We start from the raw sequence: 22,284 nt of genomic DNA, 5'->3' as shown, positions 1-22,284 counted from the left end.
AACGAAAATCAGCGCCAAAATCATGCCCCGAGTGAGGATCGAACTCACGACCTTTAGATTATGAGACTGACGCGCTACCTACTGCGCTACCGAGGCTGTTATTAGAACATGTCAACTCTTTATCAACCAAGTATTCTATTAACGAAAATCAGCGCCAAAATCACGCCCCGAGTGAGGATCGAACTCACGACCTTCAGATTATGAGACTGACGCGCTACCCACTGCGCTATCGAGGCTTTTGTTAGAACATGTCACCTCTTTATCAACCAAGAATTCTATTAACGAAAATCAGCGACAAAATCATGCCCCGAGTGAGGATCGAACTCACGACCTTCAGATTATGAGACTGACGCGCTACCTACTGCGCTACCGAGGCTGTTATTAGAACATGTCACCTCTTTATCAATCAAGTATTCTATTAACGACAATCAGCGCCAAAATCTTGCCTTGAGTGAGGATCGAACTCACGACCTTGAGATTATGAGACTGACGCGCTACCTACTGCGCTACCGAGGCTGTTATTAGAACATGTCAACTCTCTATCAATCAAGTATTCTATTAACGAAAATCAGCGCCAAAATCTTGCCCCGAGTGAGGATCGAACTCACGACCTTCAGATTATGAGACTGAAGCGCTACCCACTGCGCTATCGAGGCTTTCGTTAGAACATGTCACCTCTTTATCAACCAAGAATTCTATTAACGAAAATCAGCGACAAAATCATGCCCCGAGTGAGGATCGAACTCACGACCTTCAGATTATGAGACTGACGCCGCTACCTACTGCGCTACCGAGGCTGTTATTAGAACATGTCAACTCTCTATCAATCATGTATTCTATTAACGAAAATCAGCGCCAAAATGACGCCCCGAGTGAAGATCCAACTCACGACCTTCAGATTATGAGACTGACGCGCAACCTACTGCGCTATCGAGGCTGTTGTCAGAACATTTCACCTCTTTATGAATCAAGTATTCTATTAACGAAAATCAGCGCCAAAATCATGCCCCGAGTGAGGATCGAACTCACGACCTTCAGATTATGAGACTGACGCGCTACCTACTGCGCTACCGAGGCTGTTATTAGAACATGTCAACTCTTTATCAATCAAGTATTCTATTAACGAAAATCAGCGCCAAAATCACGCCCCGAGTGAAGATCCAACTCACGACCTTCAGATTATGAGACTGACGCGCTACCGACTGCACTGTCGAGGCTGTTATTAGATCCATTAACCTATTTATCAATCAAGTATTCCATTAACGAAAATCAGCGCCAAAAAGTGGCCCCGAGTGAGGATCGAACTCACGACCTTCAGATTATGAGACTGACGCGCTACCGAGGCTGTTATTAGAACATGTCAACTCTTTATCAATCAAGTATTCTATTAACGAAAATCAGCGCCAAAATAGTACCCCGAGTGAGGATCGAACTCACGACCTTCAGATTATGAGACTGACGCGCTACCTACTGCGCTATCGAGTAGGTTATTAGCACATGTCACCTCTTTATCAACCAAGTATTCTATTAACGAAAATCAGCGCCAAAATCTTGCCCCGAGTGAGGGTCGAACTCACGACCTTCAGATTATGAGACTGACGCGCTACCTACTGCGCTATCGAGGCTGTTATTAGAACATGTAACCTCTTTATCAACCATGTATTCTATTAACGAAAATCAGCGCCAAAATCATGCCCCGAGTGAGGATCGAACTCACGACCTTTAGATTATGAGACTGACGCGCTACCTACTGCGCTACCGAGGCTGTTATTAGAACATGTCAACTCTTTATCAACCAAGTATTCTATTAACGAAAATCAGCGCCAAAATCACGCCCCGAGTGAGGATCGAACTCACGACCTTCAGATTATGAGACTGACGCGCTACCCACTGCGCTATCGAGGCTTTTGTTAGAACATGTCACCTCTTTATCAACCAAGAATTCTATTAACGAAAATCAGCGACAAAATCATGCCCCGAGTGAGGATCGAACTCACGACCTTCAGATTATGAGACTGACGCGCTACCTACTGCGCTACCGAGGCTGTTATTAGAACATGTCACCTCTTTATCAATCAAGTATTCTAATAACGACAATCAGCGCCAAAATCTTGCCTTGAGTGAGGATCGAACTCACGACCTTGAGATTATGAGACTGACGCGCTACCTACTGCGCTATCGAGGCTGTTATTAGAACATGTAACCTCTTTATCAACCAAGTATTCTATTAACGAAAATCAGCACCTAAATCATGCCCCGAGTGAGGATCGAACTCACGACCTTTAGATTATGAGACTGACGCGCTACCTACTGCGCTACCGAGGCTGTTATTAGAACATGTCAACTCTCTATCAATCAAGTATTCTATTAACGAAAATCAGCGCCAAAATCTTGCCCCGAGTGAGGATCGAACTCACGACCTTCAGATTATGAGACTGACGCGCTACCTACTGCGCTATCGAGGCTGTTATTAGAACATGTCACCTCTTTATCAACCAAGTATTCTATTAACGAAAATCAGCGCCAAAATCACGCCCCGAGTGAGAATCGAACTCACGACCTTCAGATTATGAGACTGACGCGCTACCCACTGCGCTATCGAGGCTGTTGTTAGAATATGTCACCTCTTTATCAACCAAGAATTCTATTAACGAAAATCAGCAACAAAATCATGCCCCGAGTGAGGATCGAACTCACGACCTTCAGATTATGAGACTGACGCGCTACCTACTGCGCTACCGAAGCTGTTATTAGAACATGTCACCTCTTTATCAATCAAGTATTCTATTAACGACAATCAGCGCCAAAATCTTGCCTTGAGTGAGGATCGAACTCACGACCTTGAGATTATGAGACTGACGCGCTACCTACTGCGCTATCAAGGCTGTTATGAGAACATGTAACCTCTTTATCAACCAAGTATTCTATTAACGAAAATCAGCGCCAAAATCATGCCCCGAGTGAGGATCGAACTCACGACCTTTAGATTATGAGACTGACGCGCTACCTACTGCGCTACCGAAGCTGTTATTAGAACATGTCACCTCTTTATCAATCAAGTATTCTATTAACGACAATCAGCGCCAAAATCTTGCCTTGAGTGAGGATCGAACTCACGACCTTGAGATTATGAGACTGACGCGCTACCTACTGCGCTATCAAGGCTGTTATGAGAACATGTAACCTCTTTATCAACCAAGTATTCTATTAACGAAAATCAGCGCCAAAATCATGCCCCGAGTGAGGATCGAACTCACGACCTTTAGATTATGAGACTGACGCGCTACCTACTGCGCTACCGAGGCTGTTATTAGAACATGTCAACTCTCTATCAATCAAGTATTCTATTAACGAAAATCAGCGCCAAAATCTTGCCCCGAGTGAGGATCGAACTCACGACCTTCAGATTATGAGACTGACGCGCTACCTACTGCGCTATCGAGGCTGTTATTAGATCATGTCACCTCTTTATCAACCAAGTATTCTATTAACGAAAATCAGCGCCAAAATCATGCCCCGAGTGAGGATCGAACTCACGACCTTCAGATTATGAGACTGACGCGCTACCTACTGCGCTACCGAGGCTGTTATTAGAACATGTCAACTCTTTATCAATCAAGTATTCTATTAACGAAAATCAGCGCCAAAATCACGCCCCGAGTGAAGATCCAACTCACGACCTTCAGATTATGAGACTGACGCGCTACCGACTGCACTGTCGAGGCTGTTATTAGATCCATTAACCTATTTATCAATCAAGTATTCCATTAACGAAAATCAGCGCCAAAAAGTGGCCCCGAGTGAGGATCGAACTCACGACCTTCAGATTATGAGACTGACGCGCTACCTACTGCGCTACCGAGGCTGTTACTAAAACATGTCAACTCTTTATCAATCAAGTATTCTATTAACGAAAATCAGCGCCGAAATAGTACCCCGAGTGAGGATCGAACTCACGACCTTCAGATAATGAGACTGACGCGCTACCTACTGCGCTATCGAGTAGGTTATTAGCACATGTCACCTCTTTATCAACCAAGTATTCTATTAACGAAAATCAGCGCCAAAATCTTGCCCCGAGTGAGGGTCGAACTCACGACCTTCAGATTATGAGACTGACGCGCTACCTACTGCGCTATCGAGGCTGTTATTAGAACATGTAACCTCTTTATCAACCATGTATTCTATTAACGAAAATCAGCGCCAAAATCATGCCCCGAGTGAGGATCGAACTCACGACCTTTAGATTATGAGACTGACGCGCTACCTACTGCGCTACCGAGGCTGTTATTAGAACATGTCAACTCTTTATCAATCAAGTATTCTATTAACGAAAATCAGCTCCAAAATCATGCCCCGAGTGAGGGTCGAACTCACGACCTTCAGATTATGAGACTGACGCGCTACCTACTGCGCTATCGAGGCTGTTATTAGAACATGTAACCTCTTGATCAACCATGTATTCTATTAACGAAAATCAGCGCCAAAATCTTGCCCCGAGTGAGGATCGAACTCACGACCTTTAGATTATGAGACTGACACGCTACCTACTGCGCTACCGAGGCTGTTATTAGAACATGTCAACTCTCTATCAATCAAGTATTCTATTAACGAAAATCAGCGAAAAAATCTTGCCCCGAGTGAGTATCGAACTCACGACCTTCAGATTATGAGACTGACGCGCTACCCACTGCGCTATCGAGGCTGTTGTTAGAACATGTCACCTCTTTATCAACCAAGAATTCTATTAACGAAAATCAGCAACAAAATCATGCCCCGAGTGAGGATCGAACTCACGATCTTCAGATTATGAGACTGACGCGCTACCTACTGCGCTATCGAGGCTGTTATTAGAACATGTAACCTCTTTATCAACCATGTATTCTATTAACGAAAATCAGCGCCAAAATCATGCCCCGAGTGAGGATCGAACTCACGACCTTTAGATTATGAGACTGACACGCTAGCTACTGCGCTACCGAGGCTGTTATTAGAACATGTCAACTCTTTATCAATCAAGTATTCTATTAATGAAAATCAGCGCCAAAATCATGCCCCGAGTGAGGGTCGAACTCACGACCTTCAGATTATGAGACTCACGCGCTACCTACTGCGCTATCGAGGCTGTTATTAGAACATGTAACCTCTTGATCAACCATGTATTCTATTAACGAAAATCAGCGCCAAAATCATGCCCCGAGTGAGGACCGAACTCACGACCTTTAGATTATGAGACTGACGCGCTACCTACTGCGCTACCGAGGCTGTTATTAGAACATGTCAACTCTCTATCAATCAAGTATTCTATTAACGAAAATCAGCGAAAAAATCTTGCCCCGAGTGAGGATCGAACTCACGACCTTCAGATTATGAGACTGACGCGCTACCCACTGCGCTATCGAGGCTGTTATTAAAACATGTCACCTCTTTATCAAACAAGAATTCTATTAACGAAAATCAGCGACAAAATCATGCCCCGAGTGAGGATCGAACTCACGACCTTTAGATTATGAGACTGACACGCTACCTACTGCGCTACCGAGGCTGTTATTAGAACATGTCAACTCTCTATCAATCAAGTATTCTATTAACGAAAATCAGCGAAAAAATCTTGCCCCGAGTGAGTATCGAACTCACGACCTTCAGATTATGAGACTGACGCGCTACCTACTGCGCTATCGAGGCTGTTATTAGAACATGTCACCTCTTTATCAACCAAGTATTCTATTAACGAAAATCAGCGCCAAAATCACGCCCCGAGTGAGGATCGAACTCACGACCTTCAGATTATGAGACTGACGCGCTACCCACTGCGCTATCGAGGCTGTTGTTAGAACATGTCACCTCTTTATCAACCAAGAATTCTATTAACGAAAATCAGCAACAAAATCATGCCCCGAGTGAGGATCGAACTCACGACCTTCAGATTATGAGACTGACGCGCTACCTACTGCGCTATCGAGGCTGTTATTAGAACATGTAACCTCTTTATCAACCATGTATTCTATTAACGAAAATCAGCGCCAAAATCATGCCCCGAGTGAGGATCGAACTCACGACCTTTAGATTATGAGACTGACACGCTAGCTACTGCGCTACCGAGGCTGTTATTAGAACATGTCAACTCTTTATCAATCAAGTATTCTATTAATGAAAATCAGCGCCAAAATCATGCCCCGAGTGAGGGTCGAACTCACGACCTTCAGATTATGAGACTCACGCGCTACCTACTGCGCTATCGAGGCTGTTATTAGAACATGTAACCTCTTGATCAACCATGTATTCTATTAACGAAAATCAGCGCCAAAATCATGCCCCGAGTGAGGACCGAACTCACGACCTTTAGATTATGAGACTGACGCGCTACCTACTGCGCTACCGAGGCTGTTATTAGAACATGTCAACTCTCTATCAATCAAGTATTCTATTAACGAAAATCAGCGAAAAAATCTTGCCCCGAGTGAGGATCGAACTCACGACCTTCAGATTATGAGACTGACGCGCTACCCACTGCGCTATCGAGGCTGTTATTAAAACATGTCACCTCTTTATCAAACAAGAATTCTATTAACGAAAATCAGCGACAAAATCATGCCCCGAGTGAGGATCGAACTCACGACCTTCAGATTATGAGACTGACGCGCTACCAACTGCGCTACCGAGGCTGTTATTAGAACATGTCAACTCTCTATCAATCATGTATTCTATTAACGAAAATCAGCGCCAAAATCACGCCCCGAGTGAAGATCCAACTCACGACCTTCAGATTATGAGACTGACGCGCTACCTACTGCGCTATCGAGGCTGTTATTAGAACATGTAACCTCTTGATCAACCATGTATTCTATTAACGAAAATCAGCGACAAAATCATGCCCCGAGTGAGGATCGAACTCACGACCTTCAGATTATGAGACTGACGCGCTACCTACTGCGCTACCGAGGCTGTTATTAGAACATGTCAACTCTTTATCAATCAAGTATTCTATTAACGAAAATCAGCGCCAAAATCACGCCCCGAGTGAAGATCCAACTCACGACCTTCAGATTATGAGACTGACGCGCTACCGACTGCACTGTCGAGGCTGTTATTAGATCCATTAACCTATTTATCAATCAAGTATTCCATTAACGAAAATTAGCGCCAAAAAGTGGCCCCGAGTGAGGATCGAACTCACGACCTTCAGATTATGAGACTGACGCGCTACCTACTGCGCTACCGAGGCTGTTATTAGAACATGTCAACTCTTTATCAATCAAGTATTCTATTAACGAAAATCAGCGCCAAAATAGTACCCCGAGTGAGGATCGAACTCACGACCTTCAGATAATGAGACTGACGCGCTACCTACTGCGCTATCGAGTAGGTTATTAGCACATGTCACCTCTTTATCAACCAAGTATTCTATTAACGAAAATCAGCGCCAAAATCTTGCCCCGAGTGAGGGTCGAACTCACGACCTTCAGATTATGAGACTGACGCGCTACCTACTGCGCTATCGAGGCTGTTATTAGAAAATGTAACCTCTTTATCAACCATGTATTCTATTAACGAAAATCAGCGCCAAAATCATGCCCCGAGTAAGGATCGAACTCACGACCTTTAGATTATGAGACTGACACGCTACCTACTGCGCTACCGAGGCTGTTATTAGAACATATCAACTCTTTATCAATCAAGTATTCTATTAACGAAAATCAGCGCCAAAATCATGCCCCGAGTGAGGGTCGAACTCACGCGCTACCTACTGCGCTATCGAGGTTGTTATTAGAACATGTAACCTCTTGATAAACCATATATTCTATTAACGAAAATCAGCGCCAAAATCATGCCCCGAGTGAGGACCGAACTCATGCATGACCTTTAGATTATGAGACTGACGCGCTACCTACTGCGCTACCGAGGCTGTTATTAGAACATGTCAACTCTCTATCAATCAAGTATTCTATTAACGAAAATCAGCGCCAAAATCTTGCCCCGAGTGAGGGTCGAACTCACGACCTTCAGATTATGAGACTGACGCGCTACCTACTGCGCTATCGAGGCTGTTATTAGAACATGTAACCTCTTTATCAACCATGTATTCTATTAACGAAAATCAGCGCCAAAATCATGCCCCGAGTGAGGATCGAACTCACGACCTTTAGATTATGAGACTGACACGCTAGCTACTGCGCTACCGAGGCTGTTATTAGAACATGTCAACTCTTTATCAATCAAGTATTCTATTAACGAAAATCAGCGCCAAAATCATGCCCCGAGTGAGGGTCGAACTCACGACCTTCAGATTATGAGACTCACGCGCTACCTACTGCGCTATCGAGGCTGTTATTAGAACATGTAACCTCTTGATCAACCATGTATTCTATTAACGAAAATCAGCGCCAAAATCATGCCCCGAGTGAGGACCGAACTCACGACCTTTAGATTATGAGACTGACGCGCTACCTACTGCGCTACCGAGGCTGTTATTAGAACATGTCAACTCTCTATCAATCAAGTATTCTATTAACGAAAATCAGCGAAAAAATCTTGCCCCGAGTGAGGATCGAACTCAAGACCTTCAGATTATGAGACTGACGCGCTACCTACTGCGCTATCGAGGCTGTTATTAGAACATGTCACCTCTTTATCAACCAAGTATTCTATTAACGAAAATCAGCGCCAAAATCACGCCCCGAGTGAGGATCGAACTCACGACCTTCAGATTATGAGACTGACGCGCAACCTACTGCGCTATCGAGGCTGTTGTCAGAACATGTCACCTCTTTATGAATCAAGTATTCTATTAACGAAAATCAGCGCCAAAATCACGCCCCGAGTGAGGATCGAACTCACGACCTTCAGATTATGAGACTGACGCGCTACCCACTGCGCTATCGAGGCTGTTAATACAAGTTGGGAAAACCAAAATATTACCTCTCCGAGTCAAGAGAAGGACTACCTACAAACTTATTTACCCAGTTATGGAAATGTTTCTTTTTTTATGAACAAATACTGAAGTTAAAATTTATGAAATATTAAAGCAGTATACAAAGCATAGCAAATATACTGTAAATCAGACGACATTTTACATCCAATAAGGATATACTTGTACACATTAAAATCATCCGATGGGGGAAAAACCGGAAATGAAGAGATAAAACTTTGGAGGGATATTACCTTTACGTGTTTGTAAAGGCCCAATTTGCTACTCCTCAACTGTATACCCTCTATGTTCAAAGCCATATTCACAACAGGGTTGCCATGTAAACACTATCCTCTCCTTTCACCTCAACAATTTTCTTAGTTTGTCAACATGACGATTAAAGTTACATAACACCAAAGCTAATTTGTGGCTACACACACACTGAAGGTAAATGCGCACCATAAAAAGCATGAACACACGAAGCTATAATCCGATTACGATCAGACCTTTCACTGATCTGGGCTGCGTTCAGCAGAGCTCACCAAAAAAGACAGCGGATTTTGGAAAACGTTTTCTGGTGAGATCTGTCGTCATAGCTTTTCTCCGGTCATCGGTCTTTTAAAAATGAAGCTAGCGCAATAAAGCGTGCAAGGTACAAAGGCTTAACAAAAATTGTATGATAACATATTTATGGAGATAGATAAGAACAACTTTTATAATTAAACATAGAAACTAACATGTCTCTTAAACTTCTCGCCGCTCTCGCGTGATCAACTTGTTTCACGCCAATTAAATAGCTATAGTCCCATCAGAATCAGCAAGAGCTATTTGTATTAATTCCTCCATGCTTTTTCGCCAAGCTGAGAACTACGCGTTTTACGTCACGTTATCCAAAAACCCGACTATTTTCCTTGAAGACCGCGCTGGCTCACTGAGCACCGTGACGTCAAAATTCAATAACAAAATCCCGTTCTGGATGACACTGCTAACAGCGCCTGACAGCGCTGAGCTCTGCTGAACGCGGCCCAGATTTCCACCATGATTATAAAGTCTAAGCCTAATTATTTAAAAGTGTATTTAACTTTCGGCTCACTCTGAACCGTTAATGTCTCTGTATTACAGAAACGAAAACCAAACCCAAGCGTTTACTTTTTGGTTCACTAGGCCTAATGACAAATAAAAGTTCATTTGCCAAATATAGTTGCGTTCTTCTTGAAATCACTTTAGAAAGAATTATGCTATAAACAGATGTAGTATAGCTTAAGTAATATATAAACATCGATTTCAAATAATAATAATAAAAAATATTCTTGGGATATCAGAATGAAACAGAGCTTTATAGCTACAAAACCACTAAAGGCATCGAAATTACGAAAAATATTTCCATATATTAATAATATATTATGAGAAAACCAAATATTAAGGTTTTGTAGGATTTCTTTCCACAAAACAAAGCGAACTGCTAACGCGGTGCACTAACGGACGGACACACACAGACTAAAACATAGGCTGCTTTTTAACTCTTTCCGTTTTAATTTTGAGTTGAGAAACTAGATTATCTTAAATATTAAAATAAATATAATTAATATTAAATATTTTCTTCGTTAGTTGTTCGCCTTATAGAGCGTTACATCGCGTTGATAAAGAACAATTAGACATTCTTGAGAGACTTGACTAATTTTGGCGTTTGAAATGAAGCATACGCCGGTTGCATTACCTTACTCAAATAGGTAGTATATAAGGGTGTCGAACTACAGTTAAAAGCAAGAACAACCGCAATTGCGAAAACCTTTGGTGGACAACCCACCCTAGGGAGGCTAGACGTTTCTCGTAACCCTAGCTGATCGCCGCGAATGTCTTAAACCAAACGATGACTATGGAGTTAGAAGCCAATAAGACAGATTGGTGTCTATGTGGAATAGACGGAAGACCAGTAGATGGTGGTGTTTAGAAGCCAGTATGTACAGACTGGTGTCCAAGTGGGATGGACGAAGACCAGAAGATGGTGGTGATTAGAAGCCAGTATGTACAGACTGGTGTCCATGTGGGATGGACGAAGACCAAAAGATAGTGGAGATTAGAAGCCAGTATGTACAGACTGGTGTCCAAGTGGAATGGACGAAGACCCGAAGATGGTGGTGATTAGAAGCCAATGAATACAGACTGGTGTCCATGTGGGATGGACGAAGACCAAAAGATGGTGGTGATTAGAAGCCGGTAAGTACAGACTGGTGTCCGTGTGGGATGGACAAAGACGAGAAGATGGTGGTGTGAGAACTCAAGTAAAGGAGCCATTTCCGTGACTGTGAAAGCAGTTCGGAAATGGCGAACACGTTTGCTCCGATTTGGAAACTGCGAACGCGGTCACGTGGGTGTAACAACAGACAAACACACAGACAGACACACACACACGTCGAAATTAGAACCTCTCCGTGACATACGTCACTCGGAGAGGTAAAAACATGTCACCTCTTTATCAACCAAGAATTCTATTAACGAAAATCAGCGACAAAATCATGCCCCGAGTGAGGATCGAACTCACGACCTTCAGATTATGAGACTGACGCGCTACCTACTGCGCTACCGAGGCTGTTATTAGAACATGTCACCTCTTTATCAATCAAGTATTCTATTAACGACAATCAGCGCCAAAATCTTGCCTTGAGTGAGGATCGAACTCACGACCTTGAGATTTAGAGACTGACGCGCTACCTACTGCGCTATCGAGGCTGTTATTAGAACATGTAACCTCTTTATCAACCAAGTATTCTATTAACGAAAATCAGCGCCAAAATCATGCCCCGAGTGAGGATCGAACTCACGACCTTCAGATTTTAAGACTGACGCGCTACCCACTGCGCTATCGAGGCTGTTATTAGAACATGTCACCTCTTTATCAACCAAGAATTCTATTAACGAAAATCAGCGACAAAATCATGCCCCGAGTGAGGATCGAACTCACGACCTTCAGATTATGAGACTGACGCGCTACCTACTGCGCTATCGAGGCTGTTGTCAGAACATGTCACCTCTTTATGAATCAAGTATTCTATTAACGAAAATCAGCGCCAAAATCATGCCCCGAGTGAGGATCGAACTCACGACCTTCAGGTTATGAGACTGACGCGCTACCGACTGCGCTATTGAGGCTGTTATTAGACCAATTAACCTATTTATCAATCAAGTATTCTATTAACGAAAATCAGCGCCAAAATCATGCCCCGAGTGAGGATCGAACTCACGACCTTCAGATTATGAGACTGACGCGCTACCTACTGCGCTACCGAGGCTGTTATTAAAACATGTCAACTCTTTATCAATCAAGTATTCTATTAACGAAAATCAGCGCCAAAATCACGCCCCGAGTGAAGATCCAACTCACGACCTTCAGATTATGAGACTGACGCGCTACCGACTGCACTGTCGAGGCTGTTATTAGATCCATTAACCTATTTATCAATCAAGTATTCCATTAACGAAAATCAGCGCCAAAAAGTGGCCCCGAGTGAGGATCGAACTCACGACCTTCAGATTATGAGACTGACGCGCTACCTACTGCGCTACCGAGGCTGTTATTAGAACATGTCAACTCTTTATCAATCAAGTATTCTATTAACGAAAATCAGCGCCAAAATAGTACCCCGAGTGAGGATCGAACTCACGACCTTCAGATAATGAGACTGACGCGCTACCTACTGCGCTATCGAGTAGGTTATTAGCACATGTCACCTCTTTATCAACCAAGTATTCTATTAACGAAAATCAGCGCCAAAATCTTGCCCCGAGTGAGGGTCGAACTCACGACCTTCAGATTATGAGACTGACGCGCTACCTACTGCGCTATCGAGGCTGTTATTAGAAAATGTAACCTCTTTATCAACCATGTATTCTATTAACGAAAATCAGCGCCAAAATCATGCCCCGAGTGAGGATCGAACTCACGACCTTTAGATTATGAGACTGACACGCTACCTACTGCGCTACCGAGGCTGTTATTAGAACATATCAACTCTTTATCAATCAAGTATTCTATTAACGAAAATCAGCGCCAAAATCATGCCCCGAGTGAGGGTCGAACTCACGCGCTACCTACTGCGCTATCGAGGTTGTTATTAGAACATGTAACCTCTTGATAAACCATGTATTCTATTAACGAAAATCAGCGCCAAAATCATGCCCCGAGTGAGGACCGAACTCATGACCTTTAGATTATGAGACTGACGCGCTACCTACTGCGCTACCGAGGCTGTTATTAGAACATGTCAACTCTCTATCAATCAAGTATTCTATTAACGAAAATCAGCGAAAAAATCTTGCCCCGAGTGAGGATCGAACTCACGACCTTCAGATTATGAGACTGACGCGCTACCTACTGCGCTATCGAGGCTGTTATTAGAACATGTCACCTCTTTATCAACCAAGTATTCTATTAACGAAAATCAGCGCCAAAATCACGCCCCGAGTGAGGATCGAACTCGCGACCTTCAGATTATGAGACTGACGCGCTACCTACTGCGCTACCGAGGCTGTTATTAGAACATGTCACCTCTTTATCAATCAAGTATTCTATTAACGACAATCAGCGCCAAAATCTTGCCTTGAGTGAGGATCGAACTCACGACCTTGAGATTTAGAGACTGACGCGCTACCTACTGCGCTATCGAGGCTGTTATTAGAACATGTAACCTCTTTATCAACCAAGTATTCTATTAACGAAAATCAGCGCCAAAATCATGCCCCGAGTGAGGATCGAACTCACGACCTTTAGATTATGAGACTGACGCGCTACCTACTGCGCTACCGAGGCTGTTATTAGAACATGTCAACTCTCTATCAATCAAGTATTCTATTAACGAAAATCAGCGCCAAAATCTTGCCCCGAGTGAGGATCGAACTCACGACCTTCAGATTTTGAGACTGACGCGCTACCCACTGCGCTATCGAGGCTGTTATTAGAACATGTCACCTCTTTATCAACCAAGAATTCTATTAACGAAAATCAGCGACAAAATCAAGCCCCGAGTGAGGATCGAACTCACGACCTTCAGATTATGAGACTGACGCGCTACCTACTGCGCTATCGAGGCTGTTGTCAGAACATGTCACCTCTTTATGAATCAAGTATTCTATTAACGAAAATCAGCGCCAAAATCATGCCCCGAGTGAGGATCGAACTCACGACCTTCAGGTTATGAGACTGACGCGCTACCGACTGCGCTATTGAGGCTGTTATTAGACCAATTAACCTATTTATCAATCAAGTATTCCATTAACGAAAATCAGCGCCAAAATCATGCCCCGAGTGAGGATCGAACTCACGACCTTTAGATTATGAGACTGACGCGCTACCTACTGCGCTACCGAGGCTGTTATTAGAACATGTCAACTCTCTATCAATCAAGTATTCTATTAACGAAAATCAGCGCCAAAATCTTGCCCCGTGTGAGGATCGAACTCACGACCTTCAGATTATGAGACTGACGCGCTACCTACTGCGCTATCGAGGCTGTTATTAGAACATGTCACCTCTTTATCAACCAAGTATTCTATTAACGAAAATCAGCGCCAAAATCACGCCCCGAGTGAGGATCGAACTCACGACCTTCAGATTTGTTAAGATTTAGAACAATAGCTTAGTTAAAAAGAACTTTATTGTCTGTAGTCTACATCCGAATGTTCTTACATTCTTCGTTATGTTTACTTTACAGCTCGTATCAATAATGATACGTCCTCTTCAATAGATAACAATTTATCTACAAAAAACCATTTAGCCTATTTTCTATCTAGTTACAATATAACATCTTTCCTTTCCTGTTTAAGTTATGATTATTGACATTAGATGAATATTAAATTAACTGTTGCTGATATCGTATAGGTGGTTGACTCAACCGGCCTGATCTAGTAATTGTGGGCCATGCAGTTTCTGGTGAATGCTTTCGTCTGGACTCTTGGTGTGGGAAAGGTACTCGCTCCTTAGGCGGTCCGGTGCATGACGTGGTTGCTGTTATAGGCGGAAGTTCTGATCTCGTTTCCGTTTCGTTCCGTTGGACTGTACGCTCTCTGTCGTGTGTCCTTCCTATTATAGTTTTAGCTTTCCCTTCGTTCGTCATGACTGTTTGATATTCAGTTTGTGAATATGGTCCGTCTGATCTGTTTCCAAGTACGCAATCTTCCTCTCGCTTTCCTTGTGGGATTTCTCGTAAATGTGTTCGAGTCCTTCTATAGATTTGGTTTTCTTTGGTTCTAATACGGTACGATCTTGGTTCTGGTCCGGACGCTATGATCGTTGCTGGTAGCCAGTTTCTATGGCCTGCTTGATATACGATGTCTTGGCCTATCTGAAGGGAAGGCAATGGTTGGGCAGTTTTTTGCTTGGCGGTCATATGATGTCTTCGTTCCTCCAAAGCCCTCAGTGTATCTCGTATGGGGTATCGTGGTTCCAACGTTTTTATAGTAGTCGTTAGCGGTGTCCTACTACGCCTTCCCATGCACAGTTCCGTGGGTGAAAGCAAATCACCTTTTGGGGTTGAGCGATATTCCCTTAATACGCTTTGAAGGTCTTGTCCGTCCATTGATGCTTTGATGATCGAGTTCTTTATTGTCTGTATTGCTCTTTCTGCCATTCCGTTTGATTTAGGGTAGTATGGCGATGATGTTATGTGCTGCACAGGACTTTGTTCGAGGAAGTGTTGGAATTCGGCGGAATTGAAAGGCGGTCCGTTGTCGGAGATTAGATGCAGAGGTGCTCCATGACGCGCGAACTGAGGTTTTAAAAAGTTTACAATCGCTTGCGCGTTTGTGGAAGTAAGTTCTTGAACTTCCACAAACTTGGAAAAGTAATCGATCATTAATATCATGCTCCGTCCGTTGACTTTCAATAGGTCGACGCCGACTGTTTCAAAGGGTAGTCTTGGTATTGGATGAGGTTGCATCGGCAATGGAGGATTGGCTCGGCCTTGATTTCGGCAGATCGCACAGTTTTTGATGTAGTACGTTAAGTCGTCTTGGAGACGCGGCCAAAATACGTTTGCCTTTGCTTTTGCTATGCATGAACCGATCCCTTGGTGTGTGGAGTGTACCTTTGCCAGGACCTTGCTTCTCATGTTGGATGGTATCACCAGGCATGTGCCTCTGTAAAGCAGACCGTCAGCTACGTGGAGTTCGCCTTGATATTGCCAGTATGGACGAATCTCCGAAGGCAGAGCTTTCTGTGATGGAGGCCATCCTTCTCGTGTTAGTTGTATGACTCGCGTAAGAGTCTCATCAGCGGCCGTGGCTTGTTTATAAATTTCTTGCGTTGTGTTTGGTAATGCCGAGAGTGCATGGAGCGAGGCCTGTGGACCTTCCATGTTGTCCGTGTTGATTGTTGTATGTTTTTGTGGCATTCTTGAAAGCATATCCGCGATATACAATTGGGTTCCCGGAACGTATACCAGATCGATTTGAAAACGAAATAGTCTCATGAGTAGACGCTGTAATCGTGGTGATATCAAGTGTAGTGGTTTCTTTATTACTCCGAGTAGCGGCTTGTGGTCGGTTTGCACTGTGATTTTTGTTCCAGCAACGTAGTAGTTAAAATGTTCACACGCCCAGGTTACTGCCAGCAACTCTTTTTCGATCTGTGAGTACCTGGTTTGTGTTTCCGTGAAAGAGGTCGACGCGTATTCTACCGGATGCTGATTTTACAGTAGCACCGCCCCTACTCCGATCTGGCTGGCATCCACTGACAGTATGATGGGTGCTTTTGGGTTGAAAAATGCTAACACAGGTGCCGTTGTAGCTCGGGTTTTGAGGTTGATGAAATGCTGTTGATGGGTCTGCTCCCATGCATAGAACACGTCCTTTCGTAGTAAAGCCCTTAAAGGAGCTGTGTCCTTATTAGCGTCTGGTATGAAACGAACAATATAATTTACCATGCCGAGGAAACTTTGGAGTGCAGTTTTATCAGGTGGCGGTGGCATTGATGTGATTGCTTTCAGTTTCGTGGGATCAATTTGTACTCCTTCTGCTGTTAATATGTTGCCCAGGAATTTTACTTTCGGAAGGGCAAACTGGGCTTTCTTCGACCCGAAACAAAGGCCAGCTTCAACCGCTCTGTCCAAGACTTTGAAAATGAGATTCTTGTGGGCAGTTGGATCCTGTGCATGTATTAAAAAGTCATCCGTCGAGATATGAACCTCCGGAAAGTCCTTGATGGGGTATAGTGATCGCATCGTCCGCTGACAGATTTCTGTTCCTGTAACGACGCCATACGGTAGTCGCGTGAAACGGAAGCGTCCGAATGGTGTTGCAAACGTGCAAAGTTTTGAGCTGTCGTCGGTTAGAGGTATCTGCCAAAAAGCACTTTGGACGACAAAAACCGTGAATATGGTTGACCCGTTTAACGTGGCGAATATCTCCTGACTGGTTGGTACTGGGCATGGTTGGCGTTTTATTGCGTCATTGAGCTTGCGTGGGTCTATGCAGATGCGCACTTCCACTTGATCTTGTCTTTCACCTTGTTTTGCTGCTTTAGGAACCACCACCATAGGGTGAACCCAGTCTGTCGGTTAAGTAACCGGGCGGATGATTCCTAAGGTAGTCATGCGTTGTAATTCGCGCTGCACCGCTGTTCGATAAGCAAAGGGAATCTGGTGCGCTGCAGATATTGTTGGTGTGATGTTCGGTCGAAGTTGTATGGAGTACTCCCCTGGTAGTTTGCCAATTGAGTCGAAAGCCATAGGATATTGTCTTGCCAGCTGTTCAAATGTAAACCCCAATGCTTCGCTATCGTTGAAAAATGCTAACACAGGTGCCGTTGTAGCTCGGGTTTTGAGGTTGATGAAATGCTGTTGATGGGTCTGCTCCCATGCATAGAACACGTCCTTTCGTAGTAAAGCCCTTAAAGGAGCTGTGTCCTTATTTAGCGTCTGGTATGAAACGAACAATATAATTTACCATGCCGAGGAAACTTTGGAGTGCAGTTTTATCAGGTGGCGGTGGCATTGATGTGATTGCTTTCAGTTTCGTGGGATCAATTTGTACTCCTTCTGCTGTTAATATGTTGCCCAGGAATTTTACTTTCGGAAGGGCAAACTGGGCTTTCTTCGACCCGAAACAAAGGCCAGCTTCAACCGCTCTGTCCAAGACTTTGAAAATGAGATTCTTGTGGGCAGTTGGATCCTGTGCATGTATTAAAAAGTCATCCGTCGAGATATGAACCTCCGGAAAGTCCTTGATGGGGTATAGTGATCGCATCGTCCGCTGACAGATTTCAGTTCCTGTAACGACGCCATACGGCAGTCGCGTGAAACGGAAGCGTCCGAATGGTGTTGCAAACGTGCAAAGTTTTGAGCTGTCGTCGGTTAGAGGTATCTGCCAAAAAGCACTTTGGACGACAAAAACCGTGAATATGGTTGACCCGTTTAACGTGGCGAATATCTCCTGACTGGTTGGTACTGGGCATGGTTGGCGTTTTATTGCGTCATTGAGCTTGCGTGGGTCTATGCAGATGCGCACTTCCACTTGATCTTGTCTTTCACCTTGTTTTGCTGCTTTAGGAACCACCACCATAGGGTGAACCCAGTCTGTCGGTTCTGTAACCGGGCGGATGATTCCTAATGTAGTCATGCGTTGTAATTCGCGCTGCACCGCTGTTCGATAATCAAAGGGAATCTGGTGCGCTGCAGATATTGTTGGTGTGATGTTCGGTCGAAGTTGTATGGAGTACTCCCCTGGTAGTTTGCCAATTGAGTCGAAAGCCATAAGATATTGTCTTGCCAGCTGTTCAAATGTAAACCCCAATGCTTCGCTATCGTTGGTGCTTGCCAAGGATGATGATGGTCCTTTTGGCTGAGATGGAAGGTGGCAAACGGTCAAATTCGCACTCGGTGGTGGACCCAGCGAGTGTCGGTGATGTTCTATAAGACCCAGGCAGATTGAGGCTTGTGCTCCAAGAATAGGTGTTCTATTTTCCGTCGTGACATAAAAAGGATAGCTGGCTACGGCAGTGTACGATGTACATGGTATTTCCACGACACCCGCGATAGGTACAGGGTGACCGGAATATGCGGTGACAGTGTAGTGGGGTGGGCGCAACGGAGGTCGATGCGGCAACGCCATGTACTGTTCCATTGTAATGATGTTGACTTGCGAACCGGTATCTATTTTGAAAGAGGTCGGTTTGTCGTACAGGTATACTTCGTCAAAGATTTCATCGTGTTTATCCTGGCGCTCTTTCAGTTCTTGTAGTTGGTTCGATGTGAGCGTGAGTGCGAACGTAAAAAAAGTATCGGGTTGGATATGCCGATATTCTTCTGCTTGGTTATAATCTTCCGTAGGTACATCATCATAGAAAGCGGGCTCATTATAGGCGAGCGACTCGTGTTGACCATCAGCGTAGAGAGCGTGCTCATTGTTGGCGAGCGACGCGTATTGACCATCTAAGCTTGGTGTGTGATCCGTTTGAAACAGGGTGTTGGTTGTTCTACATACTGCAGCCCAATGTCCTGGGGTACGGCATCGGAGACAGATGGTATCGTGTGCAGGACATGTTCGTGGTCCGTGTCTCAGTCCACAGTATCGGCAAGACGGTCCACCGGTTGTCCGTTGAGAGGTGTGTCGTGGCTGATAGTGGGTTGGGCGCGCTAAAGACCTCTGTGGGTGTTGTGTCAGAGACGGCGCCGGTCAATTAGGTGGCCTGCGGTACGTTGATGGCCCTCTAGACTGTCCCGGATTGGCATTTGCTGTGTGCCGTCGTTGCTGATTCAATGCATCGATATTCGGCGTTATCGTCGGAATACGATCGGTAGAGCGGGTGTTGATCATGTTGGCATATGTCGTGGACATACTCTCAGCTTGACAAATTTTCGTGGCTCTGAGAAGATCAAGGTCGTTGTGGAGTTCCTTTATTAGCGTCTTGCGTAGTTCGTCGTTACGGATCCCAGTGATGATGAGTGTGGCGATAATGGAGTCGGTCAAGGTGCCGAGCTCACAGTCGCTGGCTTTAGTTTTTAAGTCGGTGAGAAAGTCATCGAATGTTTGGTGTGGTTCCTGTTTGGTAGTGAAGAGCACGTAGCGCAAGTAAGCCAGGTGTTTGTGGGGAGCATAATACTGGTCAAATGCGTCGATTATTTGTTGTGTTGTCCTATTGGGTTCCGCAATAACACTGACCGTGCCATCTGCTGCAGTTTGTGTAACGGTTAGGGTTTTGTAGATTCTTCTACCAGCAGCGCCAAGGATATGCAGGAACGTGGCACGTTGTGTCGAGATAGTTTCCGTACTAAGTTTCGCGGCGGCTGCGTAATACGAGTAGTCTTCTTTATATTGGCGCCAGGAAGCCTCGGGATCAGGACCGGGGACCAGCGGGGCTGGACTTTTAAACGAGGTCCTCGCGTACTGCGCGTGAGAGGCAGGGGTGAGATAAGATCACGACTCTATCACCATGTTAAGATTTAGAACAATAGCTTAGTTAAAAAGAACTTTATTGTCTGTAGTCTACATCCGAATGAATCTTACATTCTTCGTTATGTTTACTTTACAGCTCGTATCAATAAGGATACGCCCTCTTCAATAGATAACAATTTATCTACCAAAAACCATTTAGCCTATTTTCTATCTAGTTACAATATAACAAGATTATGAGACTGACGCGCTACCTACTGCGATACCGAGGCTGTTGTCAGAACATGTCACCTCTTTATGAATCAAGTATTCTATTAACGAAAATCAGCGCCAAAATCACGCCCCGAGTGAGGATCGAACTCACGACCTTCAGATTATGAGACTGACGCGCTACCGACTGCGCTATCGAGGCTGTTATTAGACCTATTAACCTATTTATCAATCAAGTATTCCATTAACGAAAATCAGCGCCAATATCATAACCCGAGTGAGGATCGAACTCACGACCTTTAGATTATGAGACTGACGCGCTACCTACTGCGCTACCGAGGCTGTTATTAGCACATGTCAACTCTCTATCAATCAAGTATTCTATTAACGAATATCAGCGCCAAAATCTTGCCCCGAGTGAGGATCGAACTCACGACCTTAAGATTATGAGACTGACGCGCTACCGACTGCGCTATCGAGGCTGTTATTAGACCAATTAACCTATTTATCAATCAAGTATTCCATTAACGAAAATCAGCGTCAAAAGCTTGCCCCGAGTGAGGATCGAACTCACGACCTTCAGATTATGAGACTTACGCGCTACCTACTGCGCTATCGAGGCTGTTATCAGAACATGTCACCTCTTTATCAACCAAGTATTCTATTAACGAAAATCAGCGCCAAAATCACGCCCCAAGTGAGGATCGAACTCACGACCTTCAGATTATGAGACTGACGCGCTACCTACAGCGCTATCGGGGCTGTTGTCAGAACTTGTCACCTCTTTATGAATCAAGTATTCTATTAACGAAAATCAGCGCCAAAATCATGCCTCGAGTGAGGATCGAACTCACGACCTTCAGATTATGAGACTGACGCGCTACCGACTGCGCTATCGAGGCTGTTATTAGACCAATTAACCTATTTATCAATCAAGTATTCCATTAACGAAAATCAGCGCCAAAATCATGCCCCGAGTGAGGATCGAACTCAAGACCTTTAGATTATGAGACTGACGCGCTACCTACTGCGCTACCTACTGCGCTACCGAGGCTGTTATTAGAACATGTAAACTCTCTATCAATCAAGTATTCTATTAACGAAAATCAGCGCCAAAATCTTGCCCCGAGTGAAGATCGAACTCACGACCTTCAGATTATGAGACTGACGCGCTACCTACTGCGCCATCGAGGCTGTTATTAGAACATGTCACCTCTTTATCAACCAAGTATTCTATTAACGAAAATCAGCGCCAAAAACACTCCATGAGTGAGGATCGAACTCACGACCTTCAGATTGTGATACTGACGCGCTACCTACTGCGCTATCGAGGCTGTTGTCAGAACATGTCACCTCTTTATGAATCAAGTATTCTATTAACGAAAATCAGCGCCAAAATCATGCCCCGAGTGAGGATCGAACTCACGACCTTCAGATTATGATACTGACGCGCTACCGACTGTGCTATCGAGGCTGTTATTAGACCAAATAACCTATTTATCAATCAAGTATTCCATTAACGAAAATCAGCGCCAAAATCATGCCCCGAGTGAGGATCGAACTAAAGACCTTTAGATTATGAGACTGACGCGCTACCTACTGCGCTACCGAGGCTGTTATAAGAACATGTCAACTCTCTATCAATAAATTATTCTATTAACGAAAATCAGCGTCAAAATCTTGCCCCGAGTGAGGATCGAACTCACGACCTTCAGATTGTGAGACTGACGCGCTACCTACTGCGCTATCGAGGCTGTTATTAGAACATGTCACCTCTTTATCAA

The 22,284-nt window shown here is 44.3% G+C and overlaps 79 non-coding genes across 79 annotated transcripts; all 79 read right to left on the bottom strand.

The window, feature by feature from the left end:
* Positions 1–23: 23 nt before the first annotated feature.
* On the bottom strand, positions 24–96 carry TRNAM-CAU (transfer RNA methionine (anticodon CAU)). Its single transcript has one exon. It is a non-coding gene; the product is annotated as a tRNA-Met (tRNA).
* A 67-nt stretch (positions 97–163) lies between these two features.
* Positions 164–236, bottom strand: TRNAM-CAU (transfer RNA methionine (anticodon CAU)). The gene has a single exon. It is a non-coding gene; the product is annotated as a tRNA-Met (tRNA).
* A 67-nt stretch (positions 237–303) lies between these two features.
* On the bottom strand, positions 304–376 carry TRNAM-CAU (transfer RNA methionine (anticodon CAU)). Its single transcript has one exon. It is a non-coding gene; the product is annotated as a tRNA-Met (tRNA).
* Positions 377–443: 67 nt separating this feature from the next.
* TRNAM-CAU (transfer RNA methionine (anticodon CAU)) lies at positions 444–516 on the bottom strand. The gene has a single exon. It is a non-coding gene; the product is annotated as a tRNA-Met (tRNA).
* Positions 517–583: 67 nt separating this feature from the next.
* TRNAM-CAU (transfer RNA methionine (anticodon CAU)) lies at positions 584–656 on the bottom strand. The gene has a single exon. It is a non-coding gene; the product is annotated as a tRNA-Met (tRNA).
* A 67-nt stretch (positions 657–723) lies between these two features.
* Positions 724–797, bottom strand: TRNAM-CAU (transfer RNA methionine (anticodon CAU)). Its single transcript has one exon. It is a non-coding gene; the product is annotated as a tRNA-Met (tRNA).
* Positions 798–1,004: 207 nt separating this feature from the next.
* On the bottom strand, positions 1,005–1,077 carry TRNAM-CAU (transfer RNA methionine (anticodon CAU)). The gene has a single exon. It is a non-coding gene; the product is annotated as a tRNA-Met (tRNA).
* Positions 1,078–1,412: 335 nt separating this feature from the next.
* On the bottom strand, positions 1,413–1,488 carry TRNAM-CAU (transfer RNA methionine (anticodon CAU)). The gene has a single exon. It is a non-coding gene; the product is annotated as a tRNA-Met (tRNA).
* Positions 1,489–1,552: 64 nt separating this feature from the next.
* Positions 1,553–1,625, bottom strand: TRNAM-CAU (transfer RNA methionine (anticodon CAU)). The gene has a single exon. It is a non-coding gene; the product is annotated as a tRNA-Met (tRNA).
* Positions 1,626–1,692: 67 nt separating this feature from the next.
* On the bottom strand, positions 1,693–1,765 carry TRNAM-CAU (transfer RNA methionine (anticodon CAU)). The gene has a single exon. It is a non-coding gene; the product is annotated as a tRNA-Met (tRNA).
* Positions 1,766–1,832: 67 nt separating this feature from the next.
* On the bottom strand, positions 1,833–1,905 carry TRNAM-CAU (transfer RNA methionine (anticodon CAU)). The gene has a single exon. It is a non-coding gene; the product is annotated as a tRNA-Met (tRNA).
* Positions 1,906–1,972: 67 nt separating this feature from the next.
* TRNAM-CAU (transfer RNA methionine (anticodon CAU)) lies at positions 1,973–2,045 on the bottom strand. Its single transcript has one exon. It is a non-coding gene; the product is annotated as a tRNA-Met (tRNA).
* Positions 2,046–2,112: 67 nt separating this feature from the next.
* Positions 2,113–2,185, bottom strand: TRNAM-CAU (transfer RNA methionine (anticodon CAU)). The gene has a single exon. It is a non-coding gene; the product is annotated as a tRNA-Met (tRNA).
* Positions 2,186–2,252: 67 nt separating this feature from the next.
* On the bottom strand, positions 2,253–2,325 carry TRNAM-CAU (transfer RNA methionine (anticodon CAU)). The gene has a single exon. It is a non-coding gene; the product is annotated as a tRNA-Met (tRNA).
* Positions 2,326–2,392: 67 nt separating this feature from the next.
* Positions 2,393–2,465, bottom strand: TRNAM-CAU (transfer RNA methionine (anticodon CAU)). Its single transcript has one exon. It is a non-coding gene; the product is annotated as a tRNA-Met (tRNA).
* A 67-nt stretch (positions 2,466–2,532) lies between these two features.
* On the bottom strand, positions 2,533–2,605 carry TRNAM-CAU (transfer RNA methionine (anticodon CAU)). Its single transcript has one exon. It is a non-coding gene; the product is annotated as a tRNA-Met (tRNA).
* Positions 2,606–2,672: 67 nt separating this feature from the next.
* On the bottom strand, positions 2,673–2,745 carry TRNAM-CAU (transfer RNA methionine (anticodon CAU)). Its single transcript has one exon. It is a non-coding gene; the product is annotated as a tRNA-Met (tRNA).
* Positions 2,746–2,812: 67 nt separating this feature from the next.
* On the bottom strand, positions 2,813–2,885 carry TRNAM-CAU (transfer RNA methionine (anticodon CAU)). The gene has a single exon. It is a non-coding gene; the product is annotated as a tRNA-Met (tRNA).
* A 67-nt stretch (positions 2,886–2,952) lies between these two features.
* TRNAM-CAU (transfer RNA methionine (anticodon CAU)) lies at positions 2,953–3,025 on the bottom strand. The gene has a single exon. It is a non-coding gene; the product is annotated as a tRNA-Met (tRNA).
* Positions 3,026–3,092: 67 nt separating this feature from the next.
* Positions 3,093–3,165, bottom strand: TRNAM-CAU (transfer RNA methionine (anticodon CAU)). Its single transcript has one exon. It is a non-coding gene; the product is annotated as a tRNA-Met (tRNA).
* A 67-nt stretch (positions 3,166–3,232) lies between these two features.
* On the bottom strand, positions 3,233–3,305 carry TRNAM-CAU (transfer RNA methionine (anticodon CAU)). Its single transcript has one exon. It is a non-coding gene; the product is annotated as a tRNA-Met (tRNA).
* Positions 3,306–3,372: 67 nt separating this feature from the next.
* TRNAM-CAU (transfer RNA methionine (anticodon CAU)) lies at positions 3,373–3,445 on the bottom strand. The gene has a single exon. It is a non-coding gene; the product is annotated as a tRNA-Met (tRNA).
* Positions 3,446–3,512: 67 nt separating this feature from the next.
* On the bottom strand, positions 3,513–3,585 carry TRNAM-CAU (transfer RNA methionine (anticodon CAU)). The gene has a single exon. It is a non-coding gene; the product is annotated as a tRNA-Met (tRNA).
* Positions 3,586–3,792: 207 nt separating this feature from the next.
* Positions 3,793–3,865, bottom strand: TRNAM-CAU (transfer RNA methionine (anticodon CAU)). The gene has a single exon. It is a non-coding gene; the product is annotated as a tRNA-Met (tRNA).
* A 207-nt stretch (positions 3,866–4,072) lies between these two features.
* Positions 4,073–4,145, bottom strand: TRNAM-CAU (transfer RNA methionine (anticodon CAU)). Its single transcript has one exon. It is a non-coding gene; the product is annotated as a tRNA-Met (tRNA).
* Positions 4,146–4,212: 67 nt separating this feature from the next.
* TRNAM-CAU (transfer RNA methionine (anticodon CAU)) lies at positions 4,213–4,285 on the bottom strand. The gene has a single exon. It is a non-coding gene; the product is annotated as a tRNA-Met (tRNA).
* A 67-nt stretch (positions 4,286–4,352) lies between these two features.
* Positions 4,353–4,425, bottom strand: TRNAM-CAU (transfer RNA methionine (anticodon CAU)). The gene has a single exon. It is a non-coding gene; the product is annotated as a tRNA-Met (tRNA).
* Positions 4,426–4,492: 67 nt separating this feature from the next.
* Positions 4,493–4,565, bottom strand: TRNAM-CAU (transfer RNA methionine (anticodon CAU)). The gene has a single exon. It is a non-coding gene; the product is annotated as a tRNA-Met (tRNA).
* Positions 4,566–4,632: 67 nt separating this feature from the next.
* TRNAM-CAU (transfer RNA methionine (anticodon CAU)) lies at positions 4,633–4,705 on the bottom strand. The gene has a single exon. It is a non-coding gene; the product is annotated as a tRNA-Met (tRNA).
* Positions 4,706–4,772: 67 nt separating this feature from the next.
* On the bottom strand, positions 4,773–4,845 carry TRNAM-CAU (transfer RNA methionine (anticodon CAU)). Its single transcript has one exon. It is a non-coding gene; the product is annotated as a tRNA-Met (tRNA).
* Positions 4,846–4,912: 67 nt separating this feature from the next.
* On the bottom strand, positions 4,913–4,985 carry TRNAM-CAU (transfer RNA methionine (anticodon CAU)). Its single transcript has one exon. It is a non-coding gene; the product is annotated as a tRNA-Met (tRNA).
* Positions 4,986–5,052: 67 nt separating this feature from the next.
* Positions 5,053–5,125, bottom strand: TRNAM-CAU (transfer RNA methionine (anticodon CAU)). Its single transcript has one exon. It is a non-coding gene; the product is annotated as a tRNA-Met (tRNA).
* Positions 5,126–5,192: 67 nt separating this feature from the next.
* TRNAM-CAU (transfer RNA methionine (anticodon CAU)) lies at positions 5,193–5,265 on the bottom strand. The gene has a single exon. It is a non-coding gene; the product is annotated as a tRNA-Met (tRNA).
* Positions 5,266–5,332: 67 nt separating this feature from the next.
* Positions 5,333–5,405, bottom strand: TRNAM-CAU (transfer RNA methionine (anticodon CAU)). The gene has a single exon. It is a non-coding gene; the product is annotated as a tRNA-Met (tRNA).
* A 67-nt stretch (positions 5,406–5,472) lies between these two features.
* On the bottom strand, positions 5,473–5,545 carry TRNAM-CAU (transfer RNA methionine (anticodon CAU)). Its single transcript has one exon. It is a non-coding gene; the product is annotated as a tRNA-Met (tRNA).
* Positions 5,546–5,612: 67 nt separating this feature from the next.
* Positions 5,613–5,685, bottom strand: TRNAM-CAU (transfer RNA methionine (anticodon CAU)). Its single transcript has one exon. It is a non-coding gene; the product is annotated as a tRNA-Met (tRNA).
* Positions 5,686–5,752: 67 nt separating this feature from the next.
* Positions 5,753–5,825, bottom strand: TRNAM-CAU (transfer RNA methionine (anticodon CAU)). Its single transcript has one exon. It is a non-coding gene; the product is annotated as a tRNA-Met (tRNA).
* Positions 5,826–5,892: 67 nt separating this feature from the next.
* On the bottom strand, positions 5,893–5,965 carry TRNAM-CAU (transfer RNA methionine (anticodon CAU)). Its single transcript has one exon. It is a non-coding gene; the product is annotated as a tRNA-Met (tRNA).
* Positions 5,966–6,032: 67 nt separating this feature from the next.
* TRNAM-CAU (transfer RNA methionine (anticodon CAU)) lies at positions 6,033–6,105 on the bottom strand. The gene has a single exon. It is a non-coding gene; the product is annotated as a tRNA-Met (tRNA).
* A 67-nt stretch (positions 6,106–6,172) lies between these two features.
* On the bottom strand, positions 6,173–6,245 carry TRNAM-CAU (transfer RNA methionine (anticodon CAU)). Its single transcript has one exon. It is a non-coding gene; the product is annotated as a tRNA-Met (tRNA).
* Positions 6,246–6,312: 67 nt separating this feature from the next.
* On the bottom strand, positions 6,313–6,385 carry TRNAM-CAU (transfer RNA methionine (anticodon CAU)). The gene has a single exon. It is a non-coding gene; the product is annotated as a tRNA-Met (tRNA).
* A 67-nt stretch (positions 6,386–6,452) lies between these two features.
* TRNAM-CAU (transfer RNA methionine (anticodon CAU)) lies at positions 6,453–6,525 on the bottom strand. The gene has a single exon. It is a non-coding gene; the product is annotated as a tRNA-Met (tRNA).
* A 67-nt stretch (positions 6,526–6,592) lies between these two features.
* Positions 6,593–6,665, bottom strand: TRNAM-CAU (transfer RNA methionine (anticodon CAU)). The gene has a single exon. It is a non-coding gene; the product is annotated as a tRNA-Met (tRNA).
* A 67-nt stretch (positions 6,666–6,732) lies between these two features.
* Positions 6,733–6,805, bottom strand: TRNAM-CAU (transfer RNA methionine (anticodon CAU)). The gene has a single exon. It is a non-coding gene; the product is annotated as a tRNA-Met (tRNA).
* Positions 6,806–6,872: 67 nt separating this feature from the next.
* Positions 6,873–6,945, bottom strand: TRNAM-CAU (transfer RNA methionine (anticodon CAU)). The gene has a single exon. It is a non-coding gene; the product is annotated as a tRNA-Met (tRNA).
* A 207-nt stretch (positions 6,946–7,152) lies between these two features.
* Positions 7,153–7,225, bottom strand: TRNAM-CAU (transfer RNA methionine (anticodon CAU)). Its single transcript has one exon. It is a non-coding gene; the product is annotated as a tRNA-Met (tRNA).
* A 207-nt stretch (positions 7,226–7,432) lies between these two features.
* Positions 7,433–7,505, bottom strand: TRNAM-CAU (transfer RNA methionine (anticodon CAU)). Its single transcript has one exon. It is a non-coding gene; the product is annotated as a tRNA-Met (tRNA).
* A 67-nt stretch (positions 7,506–7,572) lies between these two features.
* Positions 7,573–7,645, bottom strand: TRNAM-CAU (transfer RNA methionine (anticodon CAU)). The gene has a single exon. It is a non-coding gene; the product is annotated as a tRNA-Met (tRNA).
* A 328-nt stretch (positions 7,646–7,973) lies between these two features.
* Positions 7,974–8,046, bottom strand: TRNAM-CAU (transfer RNA methionine (anticodon CAU)). The gene has a single exon. It is a non-coding gene; the product is annotated as a tRNA-Met (tRNA).
* Positions 8,047–8,113: 67 nt separating this feature from the next.
* TRNAM-CAU (transfer RNA methionine (anticodon CAU)) lies at positions 8,114–8,186 on the bottom strand. The gene has a single exon. It is a non-coding gene; the product is annotated as a tRNA-Met (tRNA).
* Positions 8,187–8,253: 67 nt separating this feature from the next.
* Positions 8,254–8,326, bottom strand: TRNAM-CAU (transfer RNA methionine (anticodon CAU)). The gene has a single exon. It is a non-coding gene; the product is annotated as a tRNA-Met (tRNA).
* Positions 8,327–8,393: 67 nt separating this feature from the next.
* TRNAM-CAU (transfer RNA methionine (anticodon CAU)) lies at positions 8,394–8,466 on the bottom strand. The gene has a single exon. It is a non-coding gene; the product is annotated as a tRNA-Met (tRNA).
* A 67-nt stretch (positions 8,467–8,533) lies between these two features.
* Positions 8,534–8,606, bottom strand: TRNAM-CAU (transfer RNA methionine (anticodon CAU)). Its single transcript has one exon. It is a non-coding gene; the product is annotated as a tRNA-Met (tRNA).
* A 67-nt stretch (positions 8,607–8,673) lies between these two features.
* TRNAM-CAU (transfer RNA methionine (anticodon CAU)) lies at positions 8,674–8,746 on the bottom strand. The gene has a single exon. It is a non-coding gene; the product is annotated as a tRNA-Met (tRNA).
* Positions 8,747–8,813: 67 nt separating this feature from the next.
* TRNAM-CAU (transfer RNA methionine (anticodon CAU)) lies at positions 8,814–8,886 on the bottom strand. Its single transcript has one exon. It is a non-coding gene; the product is annotated as a tRNA-Met (tRNA).
* A 2,539-nt stretch (positions 8,887–11,425) lies between these two features.
* On the bottom strand, positions 11,426–11,498 carry TRNAM-CAU (transfer RNA methionine (anticodon CAU)). Its single transcript has one exon. It is a non-coding gene; the product is annotated as a tRNA-Met (tRNA).
* Positions 11,499–11,705: 207 nt separating this feature from the next.
* On the bottom strand, positions 11,706–11,778 carry TRNAL-UAA (transfer RNA leucine (anticodon UAA)). Its single transcript has one exon. It is a non-coding gene; the product is annotated as a tRNA-Leu (tRNA).
* Positions 11,779–11,845: 67 nt separating this feature from the next.
* On the bottom strand, positions 11,846–11,918 carry TRNAM-CAU (transfer RNA methionine (anticodon CAU)). The gene has a single exon. It is a non-coding gene; the product is annotated as a tRNA-Met (tRNA).
* Positions 11,919–11,985: 67 nt separating this feature from the next.
* Positions 11,986–12,058, bottom strand: TRNAM-CAU (transfer RNA methionine (anticodon CAU)). The gene has a single exon. It is a non-coding gene; the product is annotated as a tRNA-Met (tRNA).
* A 67-nt stretch (positions 12,059–12,125) lies between these two features.
* TRNAM-CAU (transfer RNA methionine (anticodon CAU)) lies at positions 12,126–12,198 on the bottom strand. Its single transcript has one exon. It is a non-coding gene; the product is annotated as a tRNA-Met (tRNA).
* Positions 12,199–12,405: 207 nt separating this feature from the next.
* Positions 12,406–12,478, bottom strand: TRNAM-CAU (transfer RNA methionine (anticodon CAU)). Its single transcript has one exon. It is a non-coding gene; the product is annotated as a tRNA-Met (tRNA).
* A 207-nt stretch (positions 12,479–12,685) lies between these two features.
* TRNAM-CAU (transfer RNA methionine (anticodon CAU)) lies at positions 12,686–12,758 on the bottom strand. Its single transcript has one exon. It is a non-coding gene; the product is annotated as a tRNA-Met (tRNA).
* Positions 12,759–12,825: 67 nt separating this feature from the next.
* TRNAM-CAU (transfer RNA methionine (anticodon CAU)) lies at positions 12,826–12,898 on the bottom strand. The gene has a single exon. It is a non-coding gene; the product is annotated as a tRNA-Met (tRNA).
* A 324-nt stretch (positions 12,899–13,222) lies between these two features.
* Positions 13,223–13,295, bottom strand: TRNAM-CAU (transfer RNA methionine (anticodon CAU)). The gene has a single exon. It is a non-coding gene; the product is annotated as a tRNA-Met (tRNA).
* A 67-nt stretch (positions 13,296–13,362) lies between these two features.
* Positions 13,363–13,435, bottom strand: TRNAM-CAU (transfer RNA methionine (anticodon CAU)). Its single transcript has one exon. It is a non-coding gene; the product is annotated as a tRNA-Met (tRNA).
* A 207-nt stretch (positions 13,436–13,642) lies between these two features.
* TRNAM-CAU (transfer RNA methionine (anticodon CAU)) lies at positions 13,643–13,715 on the bottom strand. Its single transcript has one exon. It is a non-coding gene; the product is annotated as a tRNA-Met (tRNA).
* A 67-nt stretch (positions 13,716–13,782) lies between these two features.
* On the bottom strand, positions 13,783–13,855 carry TRNAL-CAA (transfer RNA leucine (anticodon CAA)). The gene has a single exon. It is a non-coding gene; the product is annotated as a tRNA-Leu (tRNA).
* A 67-nt stretch (positions 13,856–13,922) lies between these two features.
* TRNAM-CAU (transfer RNA methionine (anticodon CAU)) lies at positions 13,923–13,995 on the bottom strand. Its single transcript has one exon. It is a non-coding gene; the product is annotated as a tRNA-Met (tRNA).
* A 67-nt stretch (positions 13,996–14,062) lies between these two features.
* TRNAM-CAU (transfer RNA methionine (anticodon CAU)) lies at positions 14,063–14,135 on the bottom strand. The gene has a single exon. It is a non-coding gene; the product is annotated as a tRNA-Met (tRNA).
* A 67-nt stretch (positions 14,136–14,202) lies between these two features.
* Positions 14,203–14,275, bottom strand: TRNAM-CAU (transfer RNA methionine (anticodon CAU)). Its single transcript has one exon. It is a non-coding gene; the product is annotated as a tRNA-Met (tRNA).
* Positions 14,276–14,342: 67 nt separating this feature from the next.
* Positions 14,343–14,415, bottom strand: TRNAM-CAU (transfer RNA methionine (anticodon CAU)). The gene has a single exon. It is a non-coding gene; the product is annotated as a tRNA-Met (tRNA).
* A 6,214-nt stretch (positions 14,416–20,629) lies between these two features.
* Positions 20,630–20,702, bottom strand: TRNAM-CAU (transfer RNA methionine (anticodon CAU)). The gene has a single exon. It is a non-coding gene; the product is annotated as a tRNA-Met (tRNA).
* Positions 20,703–20,909: 207 nt separating this feature from the next.
* On the bottom strand, positions 20,910–20,982 carry TRNAM-CAU (transfer RNA methionine (anticodon CAU)). The gene has a single exon. It is a non-coding gene; the product is annotated as a tRNA-Met (tRNA).
* A 67-nt stretch (positions 20,983–21,049) lies between these two features.
* On the bottom strand, positions 21,050–21,122 carry TRNAM-CAU (transfer RNA methionine (anticodon CAU)). The gene has a single exon. It is a non-coding gene; the product is annotated as a tRNA-Met (tRNA).
* A 67-nt stretch (positions 21,123–21,189) lies between these two features.
* On the bottom strand, positions 21,190–21,262 carry TRNAM-CAU (transfer RNA methionine (anticodon CAU)). Its single transcript has one exon. It is a non-coding gene; the product is annotated as a tRNA-Met (tRNA).
* Positions 21,263–21,329: 67 nt separating this feature from the next.
* TRNAM-CAU (transfer RNA methionine (anticodon CAU)) lies at positions 21,330–21,402 on the bottom strand. Its single transcript has one exon. It is a non-coding gene; the product is annotated as a tRNA-Met (tRNA).
* A 219-nt stretch (positions 21,403–21,621) lies between these two features.
* TRNAM-CAU (transfer RNA methionine (anticodon CAU)) lies at positions 21,622–21,694 on the bottom strand. Its single transcript has one exon. It is a non-coding gene; the product is annotated as a tRNA-Met (tRNA).
* A 207-nt stretch (positions 21,695–21,901) lies between these two features.
* TRNAM-CAU (transfer RNA methionine (anticodon CAU)) lies at positions 21,902–21,974 on the bottom strand. Its single transcript has one exon. It is a non-coding gene; the product is annotated as a tRNA-Met (tRNA).
* Positions 21,975–22,181: 207 nt separating this feature from the next.
* TRNAV-CAC (transfer RNA valine (anticodon CAC)) lies at positions 22,182–22,254 on the bottom strand. The gene has a single exon. It is a non-coding gene; the product is annotated as a tRNA-Val (tRNA).
* Positions 22,255–22,284: the final 30 nt, after the last annotated feature.

This window comes from Phalangium opilio, unplaced genomic scaffold (genome assembly GCF_054372755.1).
Source record: "Phalangium opilio isolate 3A_F unplaced genomic scaffold, DU_Popi_V2 ptg000002l_1, whole genome shotgun sequence".
Taxonomy (NCBI): Eukaryota; Metazoa; Arthropoda; class Arachnida; order Opiliones; family Phalangiidae; genus Phalangium; species Phalangium opilio.
Note: the sequence above shows the minus strand (reverse complement) of the source record. Positions and strands in the feature narration are given on the sequence as shown.